A 14,426-nucleotide genomic window follows, 5' to 3' on the forward strand; every position below is an offset into this window, starting at 1 on the left:
TCTGTTCTGAGTCTGTCTTTTGATGGGGGATGTCCTTCTGTATATATGTTTCTCTCCTTGGTTGATAAATAAAACACTAATTGGCAAGGCAGAGAGATAGGTGGTGCAAGGAGATGAGGGGATGAGGAGAAGGCTGGAGAGAGAGGCAGAGTAGAGTCACCATGCTGCCAAAGGAGTGACAACATACCAGGCAACTACCAAGTAAGCCACAGCCTCGAGGCAATACATAGATGAACAGATATGGGTTAATAATTTAGAGAAAGCTAGCCAATAAGAAGCCCAGGATATCAGCCAACAGTTTTATAATTAAAAAGTCTCTGTGTGTTTATTTGGGGCTTAGAAGGGTGGCAGTACATGACAAACAAGAAAACCTAGAGCAACAGTCTTTGGATCATAAACTGTAAGCAAAATATATGGCTAACTCAAAAAAGGAACGTACCAAATGGTGTAACTATGCAACATCCACACACATACATCCACAAAGACTAAGGAAGGAGACGATCTTGAGTCTATAGGAAAAGAGCCTTCAGAATCTCCTAAAATCAAAATAACATTGACCTGTTAAAGCATTCAAGATTCAAAGGACTTTGCCCACAAATGTGTACATGAATGTTGACTAATACTTATGCTATTTCTGGGGGCCCCATGGCTGACAGGAATACTCACTGTCCCTTGGTCAATATAGTTGTATATACAGGCTTACTGTGGGCAGTTTCAAAGCAATCTGATTGTTGGTCTAAAATTCACAGTTATTTTCAGTTGTTACTATTTTATAATATACCAAACAACCAAAAAACCAATTAAATCATGACATTAGAATGAGAAAAGCCTTTCTGAAAATCAGTAAGTTTGGTGCTAAAGGATAGTGTTTTGAAGAAGACCATAAAACTCCCTAGAACGATGCCCGAGGGTCTAAACAATGGAGTAAGGAAAGATTGAAAGAGAACAACGATTTCCTAGAATACAAACAGGATAATGAAAATCTTGAGATAGAGACGCCACTGGTGATGCTGTAAGAAGCCCTTTGTGAAGGTGTCCTTCAACTGGAGGCGGAGGTTCATATACTCTTCGGAAGACGGTCCCAAATGCTTTTTGCTAACCTCCTGTGAAAATTAAACAGCTTTGATGTTTACTAGCTTTAAGTTAGGAGAGCCAGTTTTAGGAATTCATCGCTCAAATCGAATGGAGTTACACAAATCAAATGGGATGACACAGCATTGCACCCAGAAAGACATTTTGTGGCAGGGGAAGGGGTGAACAGTAATGTTATGAGCAGTTTCTGTTTTCTTCTTGGTATTAACATGTTTTTCATGGCTTTTTCTTTAAGGGAGTACTTTCTAACTGTAAATAAATGAATGAGGTGTTGCATAATCTGTTTTTAAGGAAGACCTGGAGCCAGAGGCAGTGAACCATGGCAGCCAAATGCATTTGCATCATTGGGAACATTTCTGTCATGCCAATATGTTACTATGTGACAGAGCACAGATGTGCCTACACATCCTCCTTGTTGGAAAGAGTTTCATCACCAGCAAGAGTAGTTGGCTCCTGAGAACCCCAGTTGCTGCTTACATAAGTGAAGGAAGGGAGGGGAGGGAGGAGAGATCCACTCCCACGATCTTCATGCTCTTCCAGTCACAGGAGGTCGGAACTAACATGAGTCACTTTGCACACTCCAGCCCCAGCATGTTTGAGGGGACATGGTTATTCCTGCAACTAGATGAGGAGTCTGAATTCTCCTTTGAAGATGGCTTCATGATCAAAACTTCCAACCCCACATGCAACTCTGACATGCAGAGCATTTTTCTCTCTCATCTTCCACAGGGATTTCTGGCAACCTGTACTCAGGAATGATTATGCCTCATAAGCACACTACTATTTTTGGCAATAGATGTGGCCCACTAGCAATGAAACAATGTGGTCTTTTCAGTAATGGGAAAATTTTTCAAAAGAAACACACTCTAAATCCACCTCATCTGAATTCCACAAATATATTCATAAATATACTCTTAAGTTTTATCTGTATAATTTTATTTGATTCAAGGATAGTTTTCCTAAAATTAACTCAGTTTTGAAATGGGACTTTTTAAATGAATTCTTTTATAGAAATAAAATATAAACCAATAAGGAATGCAGGATAGGCAGATGCGTGACGGGTATGATTTGGGCTGCATGAGTTTCTAGGAACATTTTCACCTTACCCTTATCCTGAGCTCTAGAGAGGAACACACAGGGTCAGGACTGACTAATCACGGGAACTTCAGGTCTCTGTCAGGAAGACTGGGTCAGGGACAAATATTGGAACGAGGACAGACCAACTGAAGTTTCCCCAAGTGTTTAACTGAAATTACTTGGAAAGAGATGCCCTAGACGCTATAGACCTCAAGAGGTCAATAAGGCATTCTCTCTCCTCATATGGACATCTGATCTGGAATAAATTAACTTTGAGAGGAAAGAGAGACATACCACAGGGCATTAGGTCCAACCACAGAGGGCAAGTGGCCTTGGACTTCCCAGGTATCAGACACAATACATACCTTCTTTGGAAGAAATCTACTTGCATTCATTTTGAATTCTAGAAGGAATAGCCTACAAATGAAAGCATCATGAATATAGAAGTCTCATTCCACTTGAGCATGAAAGGAAGAAAAGCTTCTTGAGACATGATGCATTGTCAAAATTCAAGAGGTTCAGAGGTGTGCTCTCACATACCCTCTGCTTTCTGGAATCCAAGGAGACTCCTCAATTCAATCTCTTCATATACAGCAGAGCCCTAAGTGTTTGTGGATGCCCAATATGCTGTATTGGGCTCTACATTCACTTTCTTTGTGCCATCTCTGTGAGTCTGGTGCTCCGATGACTGTTCTTGATTTATCGATGCGGCGAGTAAGGTGAAGCAGCATTCGTAACCACTTCCAATACAGCCTGTCTAGTAATGGCCAGCTCTAGCCTGTGGTTGCAGGTACGACCAGTCCTGAGTATCAGGATCCACACACTATCTTCTCCAATGAATGCCTGTTCAACATTTGCCGCCTTCCAGTCAGTACTGCCTCAGTCAAGGCTTAAGGTTGCCCAGGGGTCATGTTCTGCCCACCATAATCTAGCTCCTGGTTCCAAACCCCCACAGCTACTCTGGTTCCCTTTAACTTGATCACTACTGTGTATTGAAATCTACATGTTCAGTGGGTTTTAGATCCCATTGTCACGGATGTAGAAGGTAATGTCACCTGTGTGTTTGTGAATAGACGTTACAGTAATCTATCTTTCTTGGTCTTTCAGTACCATCTGATTGCGTTCTTTCGCTCCTGGCAGCTGGGCAAGGCCTTTATTAATTGTGCTTTTCTGTCCCTTCAGATGTGGGGCTTGTTCTACTGAAGAGGATCCTAGGATATCATAAGACACGAGAAAGGAATACAAGGTGATAAGTTCAGTGAAGAGTTCATAGAACGCCTGCCATGGAGAGTTTGGCAAAGATCTTGGTGAGTCTTTATATGAAGCACTGTTAGAGAGGTCCTTAGTGTCCTAGTTCCATTATTTTTCTGTGACCAAAATTAAGATCAAAGCAACTTAAGGGAGGACAAGATTCATTGCCCTTGTAGGCCACAGTTCCTCACTGAGGGAAATCAGGGTGGAACTTAAGTGGGCTTGAAGCAGAACCCATGGAGGAACACTGCTTGTTGGCTCTCTCACAGACCCATTTTTTGCTAGTTTTCTGTATAGCCCAGGACCACTAGCATGGGGGAATGGAGGCAAACACAATGAGCTAGGCCTGCTACATCAGTTAACATTCAAGACAGTCCCCCTACATCAGTTAACATTCAAGACAGTCCCCCTACATCAGTTAACATTCAAGACAGTCCCCCACAGACTTGCCCACAGGCCAATCTGATGTGGACATTCCCTCAGTTGAAGCTCCACTATGCAACCTTCCTAATGCTGAGACCCTTTAATACAGTTCCTCATGCTATGATGACCCCCCAGCCATAAAGTTATTTTCACAGATAGTTCATCACTGCAATTTTGCTGTTATGAATCATAATGTAAATATCTGATATGCAACTCTCATGGAAGGAACACCAGAACACAGGATATCTGATTGAGTAGCAGCTTGCATTGTGATGTAGTACTTTCACGGCTCTTCATCCCCCAGAGGCTCTTACAGACTCTCAGGGGATGCCTGGAAAGTGAATAAGGAACGTCTTTGGAAATCAAGAAACAGATTGCATTGGACGCCAAACCCACCAACAGCTCATCAGAATGGCTGCCCATTTACTGCCCTCTCTCCAGAATCACAAATAGGAACCATTTGTTGAAAGAACATGGTGCTTGCAGAATTTTCAAGCTTAATTTGCACTGGAATCACAAGATCATTTGTTTTCCCCCAGATCCCAGCACAGGGTCTCATACACAGAGGTGCTTAGTAAAAGATGCTGAAATAGTTTAAGGTGTAAACAAAAGGGTGAGGGAGGTTGGCCTATGCAAATTCTTCCTCAGGACAGCTTCCTTAGAGAACCATTACTGTTACCTTTTTATTAGCCTCAGCAGTGTTCTCAGAGCTTCCAGTAACTGGTTACGATTGAGATATAAATCCAGATCATTCTACTCCAATCAAACCTACAGCCTTTTGCTTTGCAACCCTCTACAGAGACTGGTTTTGTGGGGCATTCAAGATCTCCCTGCTAGTAAGTAACAAAAGTTTTATATAAAACTCAGCAGAAAACAAAACTCTTGAGTGCTCTATAAATGTATTATTAGTTTAGTGTTGTTCATAATACTAAAGTATATATTTTCCTTATTAAGAAAAAGGTTATAAATTAGCATGTATTATAAATTTCCCACACGACCAGGATCTGGGATGTTATTATTAACTGATCAATGTGGCACATTCTGTGCATTATGGAACATTTTAACTCAAATAAATGAAGTTATCAACATGAGGTAGCACTTTTGAATACCAGGGAAGGTAGGTTTGAAAATAGGTTAATATAAAGCTGAATAATTGTAGTCTAGCTTCCCTTCTACATCCTGTTATACTACATCTGTGTGTTCAAGCACAAGTCTAAAACATATGAGAACAAATTGCATCCATATTGAACGCACACAGGCTTTTATTGGTTTCACTCAGTGAAAATGTATCATAACAACTGAGCACCATGGTTGCATCACATTCAGCTGGAGCAATAGCTGAGAGCTTCTAGTCTATCCACAATCACAAGGCAGAGGGGCACGGGGTGTTTAACTGGGAATGTCATGGGCTTTTTTTTTAATAGATTTTTTTTCATACAACACATTCTGATTTTCCGAGAGCCTCCCCCTTTCCTCACCAACTCAACTCCAACCTTTTCTTGCTCTGTCTCTTTAGAAATAAACAAGATTTTATAAAAAAAAATAATAAAATAAGATCAAGTAAAAACAAACAAACCACCATAGGACCAAACAAATAGAAAAAGAGCCAAAGAAAAAGCGCAAAAACCTCATATAAAGATGCAAAGACATGAACATTGGAAAGCACAGAAATCCCTAAAAATGCAAAAGCAGAAACCATAACAAATAAGCAAAAAAGCCTGTAAGAAAAAAAGCACAGAAAATTTATGGGGCAAAAAAAAAAACCAGTACAAAATACCACTGAGTTTGTTTTGGGTTAACTATCTACTGCTGGGCATGGAGCCTGTCCTTCAGTGAAGTTTGTATACCAAGTGAGACTCCATTTGAGAAAACTAATTTTCCTTTGCAAATGGTTATCAAATAGAGATAACTTCTTGTTTAGGGGTGGGGCTTGTGTCCATTTCTCCTCTCAGCACTGGGACCCTATCTGCTGGGAACCTGTGCAATCCTGTGCATGCTACCATGGTCTCTGTCAGTCCTGTTGTGTCTAGAAGGCCTGTTTTCTTGTCTGCCATCCCCACTGGCTCTTACAATCTTTCTACTTCTTCATCTACAGAGTTCCCTGGACCCTGAGGGAAGAGGTTTGATGGAAATATCACATTTAGAATTGAATATTCCAAGGTCTCTGTACATTGCCCAGTTGCAGGCCTCTGTATTTGTTCTCATCTACTGCAAGAGATCTACTTCTCTTACAATGGCTGAGCAGAACATTGATATATAAGCATAGCAGAATGTCATTAGGAGTCATTTCATTGCCATATTCCTTTAGCAGAACAACAGCATTTCATTTTCAGTTAGGTCTATGATCTATTTTGTCTCAGATTCTTGGCCACCCATGCAGTGTGGTTCCATTTCATAGAGTGAGCCTTAAATCTAATCAGATTGTGGTTGGTTACTCTGGTTGTGGGGTTTTGAAACTTCAAAGCCCACTTCCAGTGACAAATGCCTTCTAACAAGGCCACATTTCCTAATCTTTTCCAAAACAATTCCACTGGATATCAGGTATTCAAACATATGGAGACCATTTTCATTCAAACCCACAATCTCTTTCTGTAAAATCACATTACTTACTTATTGACTAAGGTCTGCCTTTGTCTGATAAATTTTAAGATCAATAATGGGAATCTTGTTCTAGTTTGTTTGTTGGTGACTTTCTAATGATTAGAGCAGTGTTTTGCTTTAGTAAATGTGTGTGTAGGCCCATATATATGTATATATATGGCTGATGAGTAAACACAGAACTGATGGCCCAAAAAGGTTAACTCTAATATAATATGGTATCATAACTAGATCCTTTGACAGCCTCCTGGTCTTTCCTAATGTCTGTCATCTCAAGATGATGAGGTCATGGCTTCAAATGTACAGCAGAAGAACAGGCAAAGGATACAGAGTAAATTCTGCAGATCTTAACTTATTTTTCATTGCTGGAAATGTGTCAACTTACTTTTATTTCCAAGGATAGCTTGGAAATCAATCATTTTATTCTTAAAAACTGTGTGAGAGGCCATGAGAAATGGGTTGGGTTTTGGGTGTGGATTAGTCAGGCTGTGTAAGGAGCATCCATTCCTTGGGGAGAGACTTGAACCCAAGAGGAAGGACTACAAAACAATAAAAAGGTATATAACACCTTTGGGGAATAGTAAAGATTTTGTGTTTCCTAGCAGATCTTCAGGGTCATTCGCTGTCTGTCATTCCTATTCATTCTGAAGAGTGAGATGATGAGCAGAAGTAGGCACATGGAAGAGAACTCAGACATAGAGCAGAACACCATGTGATGTCATGGTCTGGCCTGGCTCATGGCAACAGCTGGAAAAGTAGTTTTTTCTCAATACCCCCCTCCAAAGTTGAATTCACTCCCAATAGACTTTAATTAGCAATAGCGAAGAAAGCCATCTTTCCAGTCCTAGATAAAACTGTTTTCCCTTCACCCTCAGCTCAGCCGTCTTGAGACAAGATAAGAAGCAGCTGGCAGTGGGTGGGAGACAAAATACCATTTGGCCAGACAGCAGGGACTTAGTGCATTCTCACTGGGGGTGTGAAAGACTCCAAGAAATCACAACGTTACTTGAATTTCAGTTTCATGACCATGGATATATATCCTGGCCACGTGTATATATGGAACCTAAGGACAGGATGGCACAAATATTCCCATTAACATCATTAGCAAGCATGTCAGTGAAATAGTGGTTTGTTAGCATTAAAAGTCAGACTTTCGAAAGAAAGTATTTTGAAATTTTCCCTGCTGATAGAATTGATGGTTTTGTTGTATGGCAGTCATGAGCTGGACAGGACTCTATTCAAACCTCTTGCCTGGGGCCAGCTTCATTTTGCTCTCCCTGACTGGGGGCTGTGCTGGCCACAGAGAGGAGCTTGGAGGGAGAGAAGAAAGTCTGCATCATGGGTCAAATGAATATATTTGAAGACAAATTACCCAGAAACTTGTGCAATGTACAGAATCAGCTCATTCAAGAGCCAGACTGTAATGACAAGGAAATCCTGCCGGCTCAGCAGCTCCCTGGGCTTCAACAATCAGGGTTTGCCAGGCAATGTTAGCAGTGGTCCCATGGGAATCTTTACCCTTGGCTCTATGTAAGTTTCATTGTAACCTTAACTTTCCTCAGCAAGTCCTTAAGCACGCTGATACTTCATGGCCTGGTACACTGGTTTGTGAAAGTAAGGAAAGTCACACATAAGGGGACACTTGATTTCACTGCTGTTACATTCAGGATTCACTCTTCTTAAAGATGTATTGGCATATGGGGTCTGTGTCACCTCGTTTTACTTTCTACCATGTGGAATTTTTGGCGATTTTCTATTAAACCTAAAGAACAGTCCACTTTCTCTCTGCATCCATCCATCCGCACAGGGAAAGGATAAGCTGCAGTGTGAAGAATGTAAGGCTTTGAAATAAGACCTGATGGTAAGACTCATTTCCAAGTGCCTCTTTATTTGCAAAATGAGAACAATGCCCATTCTGCAATCATTCTGAAGACCCTACATCATGTGCACAGTACTCTAGGCACAGTGTTCCTAGGTGCACCAGGTACTTATTTTAAGCAATGGTATCTATCCATGTTCTTATCTCCACTTTACTTGGCTATCCTTTATTTCATTCTCTCTCCTCTCTCTCTCTCTCTCTCTCTCTCTCTCTCTCTCTCTCTCTCTCTCTCTCTCTCTCTCTCTCTCTCTCCCTCTCCCTCTCTCTCTCTTTTCAGTTCACATTTTATGTACAAATTTAAAAGCACCACATGTATATTAACTGCTTTGTTTCTTGAGTTGCTGGTAAGTTTTATGATACAAAAATATGAGATGTACATGGAAATAAAGCTCTAAGCCATATGGAAGACAACTTGTCCTATGTCTTATGTAATGTACCTATGCGCGTCATCACAGATGAAAGAATACTTGATTTGGAGTCAGGATTTATGACTTTGCTTCTGCTAAAATTGTATTACCTGCACAAGCAGAATAGGAAATGCAGTGGGTAGCAATCAAGGACTTGTGTAAAGTATCTCATTTTCAGTAGCAAAAGGGAGGGAAAGCATGCCCCACCCTCCACCCTGATGGAGTCAGAAAGGCTTCAGTAACAGATGGTATCAAGACAAAGAACTCAGCAGCAGTTTCATAGCTGCATTCCTATTAGTGGGCACTGATCACTTTGATCCTCAATTTGGCAAGCTTACAGTGGAGCCATTTTCTGCTTTCTCATATTAACTCATTCTTACTATACAAAAACCCGGGAGCTCAGGAGCATTAAGCAAATCATCCAAGGAAGCACAGATAGTGGACCACAAGGGCATCATTGACCACAGGTCCTTAGGCCCCTAACCTTTTGTCCAAATGGCCACCCTAAGCTGCTCAGAGTGAACATGGACTTCCAACTTTCTTCACACAGCACAGCAAGGGACTGCAACTCCCTCTTCTTGCTCCTGGTTTTTATATCTGCAAAACCGAGATCTTAGTTAGGTTCAAAGGCCAAGAATGAACGTGTCCACAAAATCAAAGGTCAAGGGATGGGTGTATAATTCAGTGATAGGTTTGTGCTTCTAATGTGTAAGGGTCTATACCCGACCCTCAGAACACACACAACAAAAGTAACGGAATTCTGACATTTTTCTTCATTACACACCAGTTCATTCTCAGTGTTGTAAATTCCTTTACTAAACTGCAAGGGGGCGGGAGATAACATTGTTTTCTAAAACAAATCATCATGCATGGATGCAAATAAACCTTTAACCTATGCACTAGTAATTTAAAATAAATAAAAACAGATAACAAAATGGCCAGTGAAAATCTGCACCAAGTACTTTTGACTGTCATCCCTGTCTCATCAGATTTTGAAGTATCTCAGCACATGTGAGGAGCATCCTAAAAGTCTAAATGACTAGAATACCTAAATGACTAGAATACCTAAATGACTAGAATACCCAAAATGTTTTAGTTACCTTTTTGTTCCTGTGATAGAATACCTTAAAGAAAGTACACAGAAGGGAGAAAGGGCTTCTTTCTCTAGGATTCCAGAGAGATGTAGTCCATCATGACGTGGAGGCAGTCAGGAAGCAAGAGAGAAGTGGAGGGCAGGCTCTAAACCCAAAGCCAGCCCCCTGGTGACAAGTCTCTATGTTCTGAAGGTACTACAACTTCCCAAGTGCTGCTATCAGGGGATCAAGTATTCAAGCACATGAGCCTGTGGGGACAGTTCAAGTTCCAACCACAACAAGGCATAGATATAAACCATGAAGCCAGAAAGACTGCATTCAAGTGTCAGCTTCCCCATGGACTTAACATCTCTGAGCCCCGGGTTCTCACCATTGAATTTTAGAAATTATACCCACTTCATGATATCTCTAAAGCAAATTATTTTGGAAACTGTTAAATACTACACTGATTATATAAATCATTATTAATGAGGCAGTGTTCTTTTATCATTAAGATCACAGATTCCAGTGAAGGCCAAGTGAAAGGTACCAGGGAATGCTAACTTGCACATAACTCAGTTACTCAAATCCTTTTTGGAAGTCTAGACATTCTGTTCAAACAAGGTTGAAACTAAGGGGGTTGGAGAGGCTGCACTCTTAGACAGAGCTGAGAGGCTCTCCCTGGGGGTTGAGCTGTCATCAGGACAGGGACAGACTTCCAAGCCACATGGAGTTTCAGTATGTCCCTAAGATGCTAAACAATCTCTGTGCAATTGAGTGACACATGTGTTTTCAGTATTGTGCAACTTTGCGCTGTGACAAACAGTTCCCATGGGACAAAGAGATTAATTTAATTTGGAACTTTTGGCTATTGGTCAATCCGTCTTCCCTCTGCTGCCTTTAGCAGATTGGAGGTAGTCTTCCAGTGAATGTCTGGGAATCTTTTAGAAAAAGGATTCCTTTGGGAACCTTAACCTCCCCTGAGAGAACTGTCAACTTTCTGTCCTGACTCCATTGCTCCATCAAGTCTTACTGCTCTCATTACTTAGTGTCTGCGAAGTCACCACAAAATGCTGAACTAGCAAATATTGAGTCTCTGTTCCCAGGCAAGAGAAAGGGTGTGTTCCTGCATTTCTGGAAACCAGCCAAACATATCCTTTTAATGTATGTTTATGTTTTAAGTCATCTAGTGTGTATTGTGATTCATTAACACTGAACTATGACCTACAACACTTTATTACACGTGTGAAAGAAGCCTCACCACCACTCATACTTACTCTGGGAGGTTATTAGAGCCTTTTGTTTTCTTATGTGTAGGAATTCCAGGCAGCACTTGACAACTGAGCTTGACAGCAATTTAAAGACTTACTTTTTATTCTTTATTTTACGGGTATGAGTGTTGGCCTACTTATCTGTAGGTGCACCACATGTGTGCAGATGCCCATGGAGGTCAGAGGGCTTTGGAGCCCCTGGAACTGGAGTTATGGGCAGTTGTGAACCTCGCAGTGAGTGCTAGAAACGGAATCTGTGAAAGAGAAGAATTAGCTCATAGATGAGCCATATCTGCAGTTCCTGTGGACCTTTTCAACCTGAAGTCACTCTAAGCGTGCAAAATAAAATCTCACCAATAAAAAAGCATGGCTCTGAGTAGCGGGGGGGGGGAGTATTTGTTTATAGTGTGAGAGTTGAAACAAAAAAGCAGAGTGTTGGGAACCATGTAAATATTTTGCTGTTCTTTACATAATCGTGGATGGCTGCGAAAGGGTCATAAACACTGATGATAGAGTGTGTATCTGACGCAGACTGAGGATGAACACTGATGATAAAGTGTGTGTCTCATGAAACCCTTACTGAACTCTTGATACTATTGGTGTGAATGTCTATCTTCCACCGTAAGCCAAACTTCTTGAGAAGAGAGATTATCTCATTGCTTTTTAGTTTTCTTATCTTAGAATATTTTTCCAAACATTGCAGACTGAATCTGTCCTACAGCATTTAGAAACTGTTTTCCTGGATCTAGGAATAACAATCATTCCCCCAGACACGTTTTAATGGAATCTCAATAGAAAATATCACCCTAGTCAAATTTAGCTAGTACGTCAGTGCTGCCACCTGTAACTTATGTCTGACTGATACTTCCTTATCCCCTGGGAGACTTTCCAAACCTATACTCAAAATCACAGTCTGCTTTCACTCTATTCTCAGCAGATCCATGGAATGCTTTCTGTAGATCAAAGTCATCTTATACAGAACCTGTGTGATTTTCATCTTTCTCCTGTTTTTCTTTTCTTAGTGAAATTCATTTTCTGCCAGACATGACTGGCACAAGGTATACTACCTTGTGATCCGCAAATTTGGAAGATAGAGGGAAGAATATCATAACCTCCAGAACACTGAGCTATTAAAAAAACTCATGAGGCTGGAGAGATGGATCCGTGTTTAAAAGTGCTTGTGACTCTTCCAGAGTACCCCAGCTAGAAGACCAGCACCCACATCAAGTCCCACACAACTGTAACTCTAGCTCCAAGAGATACAATGCTTTCTTCTGGAGAAACATATGATTAAAAAATAGTCTTTCAAAGATCCCTCTCTCCCTTTTGACGTTTTTCTGGTTTTCTGAACTCTTTGCTCCCTCCCATTCTTTCGTGTCTTCGTCTTGAAGAGGGATTTGTACTTTCATCACTCTCCATTTTACTTCTCCCTTAAACCTTCATTGAAACTGTTGTCTTCAAGGTCACCAGACTGTGTCTTCATTGAAAGTGGTGCCTTCATGGTCACTAAATTGTGTCTTGCATGGTCACCAAACCTTTTGGTTGTTTTTACCACTGAGGGCACCAAAGTAAGACTCTCTGGCCAGTCATTCTACCTGAACTGGTGAGTTACAGGTTCAGTGAGAGACCCTGCCTCAAAGCATAAGCTGGAGAGGCAATGGAGGAAGACAGCATGGTGTCAATCTCCACATGACCACACATGGAGCACACACACACTAAATAAACCAAGCTTTATAGTGAATGAATAGTGGAGCAATGATTTTAATCTATGTCTTCTAATTCAAATGAGCTCTTAGTTTCTATACCGTATTGCCTCAGTCTGGTTAAACATAAGCCTTTTTGGCAGTCATATGTTTAAAAGTCTTCAGTGTCTCTATATGGTCTGCAGAAAATAACAAAATGAAAAACATTCTTCCCAGACACAAATTTAGGGCCTTTCCTTATCTGGCACCAAATTTTCTTTCTAGATTTATCTTCTGAAAACAATGTCTCTTATAAATGCTATGCTTCCGATGTTCTTCCTTCAGTGTTTCTCTACTTTATGACTTCAGTCTAGAACACTTATTCTTTCAGTACAGAAGATTATAGTCATACTTTCGTGCACCTCACAGGATAACAGTAGTAAACAGAAGGACCCATCACACGAGATCTGTTTAAGGGCAAAGCATAAAGTATGTGTTCTTCACAGGAATAAATAGATTTTTTTTGGAAAAAAGGCAACATGGACTTCATAGGATGCTAATTGTGCCTGTTGCAAGGTCCCATCATGGATGGCAGTGGTAAGGAGAGCAGTTGTTAGCACCCTGTTAATCCTAAGAAGCTGTGAAGAAATGTAACTGTGCAAAGTAACCTCAGTGGATCTTGAGTTTTAGGCAAATCTCATTCTAATTGAAAAAGTCATAAGAAGCATTAGATTGTGATTACTGTGTATGTGTGTGTGTGAGTGAGTGTGTGTGTACGTGCATGTGCGTGTGTGCGCACACCTGCACACACTCTCTCTTTGTATAGAATATATATGCATACACATATAATAAACTATGACACCTAGAATGATAATGCTCCCCCAAAGCATAGATTATTTAACAAAACATCCAGTGCCAGGCATGGGAAACCTCACTTTGAGTTGTTGGTCAGGGGAGTCCAAGAAATTTCCAAAACCATATACTCTATTGCCACTGCCTTCCTATAAAACCTTGAGTGTAAGAACGTATGGCCACACACTTTTATACACAATATTTAGAAGGATCAAACTGGAACCTACCTGGAAGCATCCTTCTGAAGACTAGCTCCCATAGTACTGGAAGGTGCTGTATGTATACAAGATGCCATGGGAGAAAAGAGATCAATAGTTGCACCAACCTTTAAAGCCTATGGACTACAATGATCAGCATGGTAAGCTACTCCTAATGGTACAATGGTTGTACTTATAACTTGAGAGTAACCAACACCTATCTAGCTGGACTTAAGACTCAGTCAATAGGAGGGAACTTGTGCCTGTTCTGTAATCCTAGTCAGCTGCCTGAGGCTAGTGAAGTCATGGACCCTATAGGAGGAGCTACTACTACCAGTTTCCTAAACCAATATGAGGTTCTAGCTGGGTTCTAAAGACTTACCCTTATGTCTGCAGGTAGCTCTTACCCCTCCTTAAAGAAGCTTCTTTTGCAGTAGATAAAGACCATTGCAGAAACCCAAAACCGCCCAAATCCAGAGAACAACTGACCATCTGATGCCCAACCCCAACTGATAATATGTATACTGCAACCCCTGCATGTAAATCTCATGGAGCATCAAAGCAGAGGGGTTGTAGGAGCAGAAAGACTGTAAGACACAAGAGTACCAGGATGTCTGCTGTGAG

The 14,426-nt window shown here is 41.0% G+C and overlaps 1 long non-coding RNA gene across 1 annotated transcript; it reads right to left on the bottom strand.

The window, feature by feature from the left end:
• Positions 1-8,534: 8,534 nt before the first annotated feature.
• On the bottom strand, positions 8,535-13,879 carry LOC121140809. The gene is made up of 2 exons (XR_005877734.1): positions 13,833-13,879; positions 8,535-9,324 (listed from the first exon to the last, which is right to left on the bottom strand). It is a non-coding gene; the product is annotated as an uncharacterized LOC121140809 (long non-coding RNA).
• Positions 13,880-14,426: the final 547 nt, after the last annotated feature.

This window comes from Mesocricetus auratus, unplaced genomic scaffold (assembly GCF_017639785.1).
Source record: "Mesocricetus auratus isolate SY011 unplaced genomic scaffold, BCM_Maur_2.0 Super-Scaffold_100006, whole genome shotgun sequence".
In the NCBI taxonomy this organism is placed as follows: Eukaryota; Metazoa; Chordata; class Mammalia; order Rodentia; family Cricetidae; genus Mesocricetus; species Mesocricetus auratus.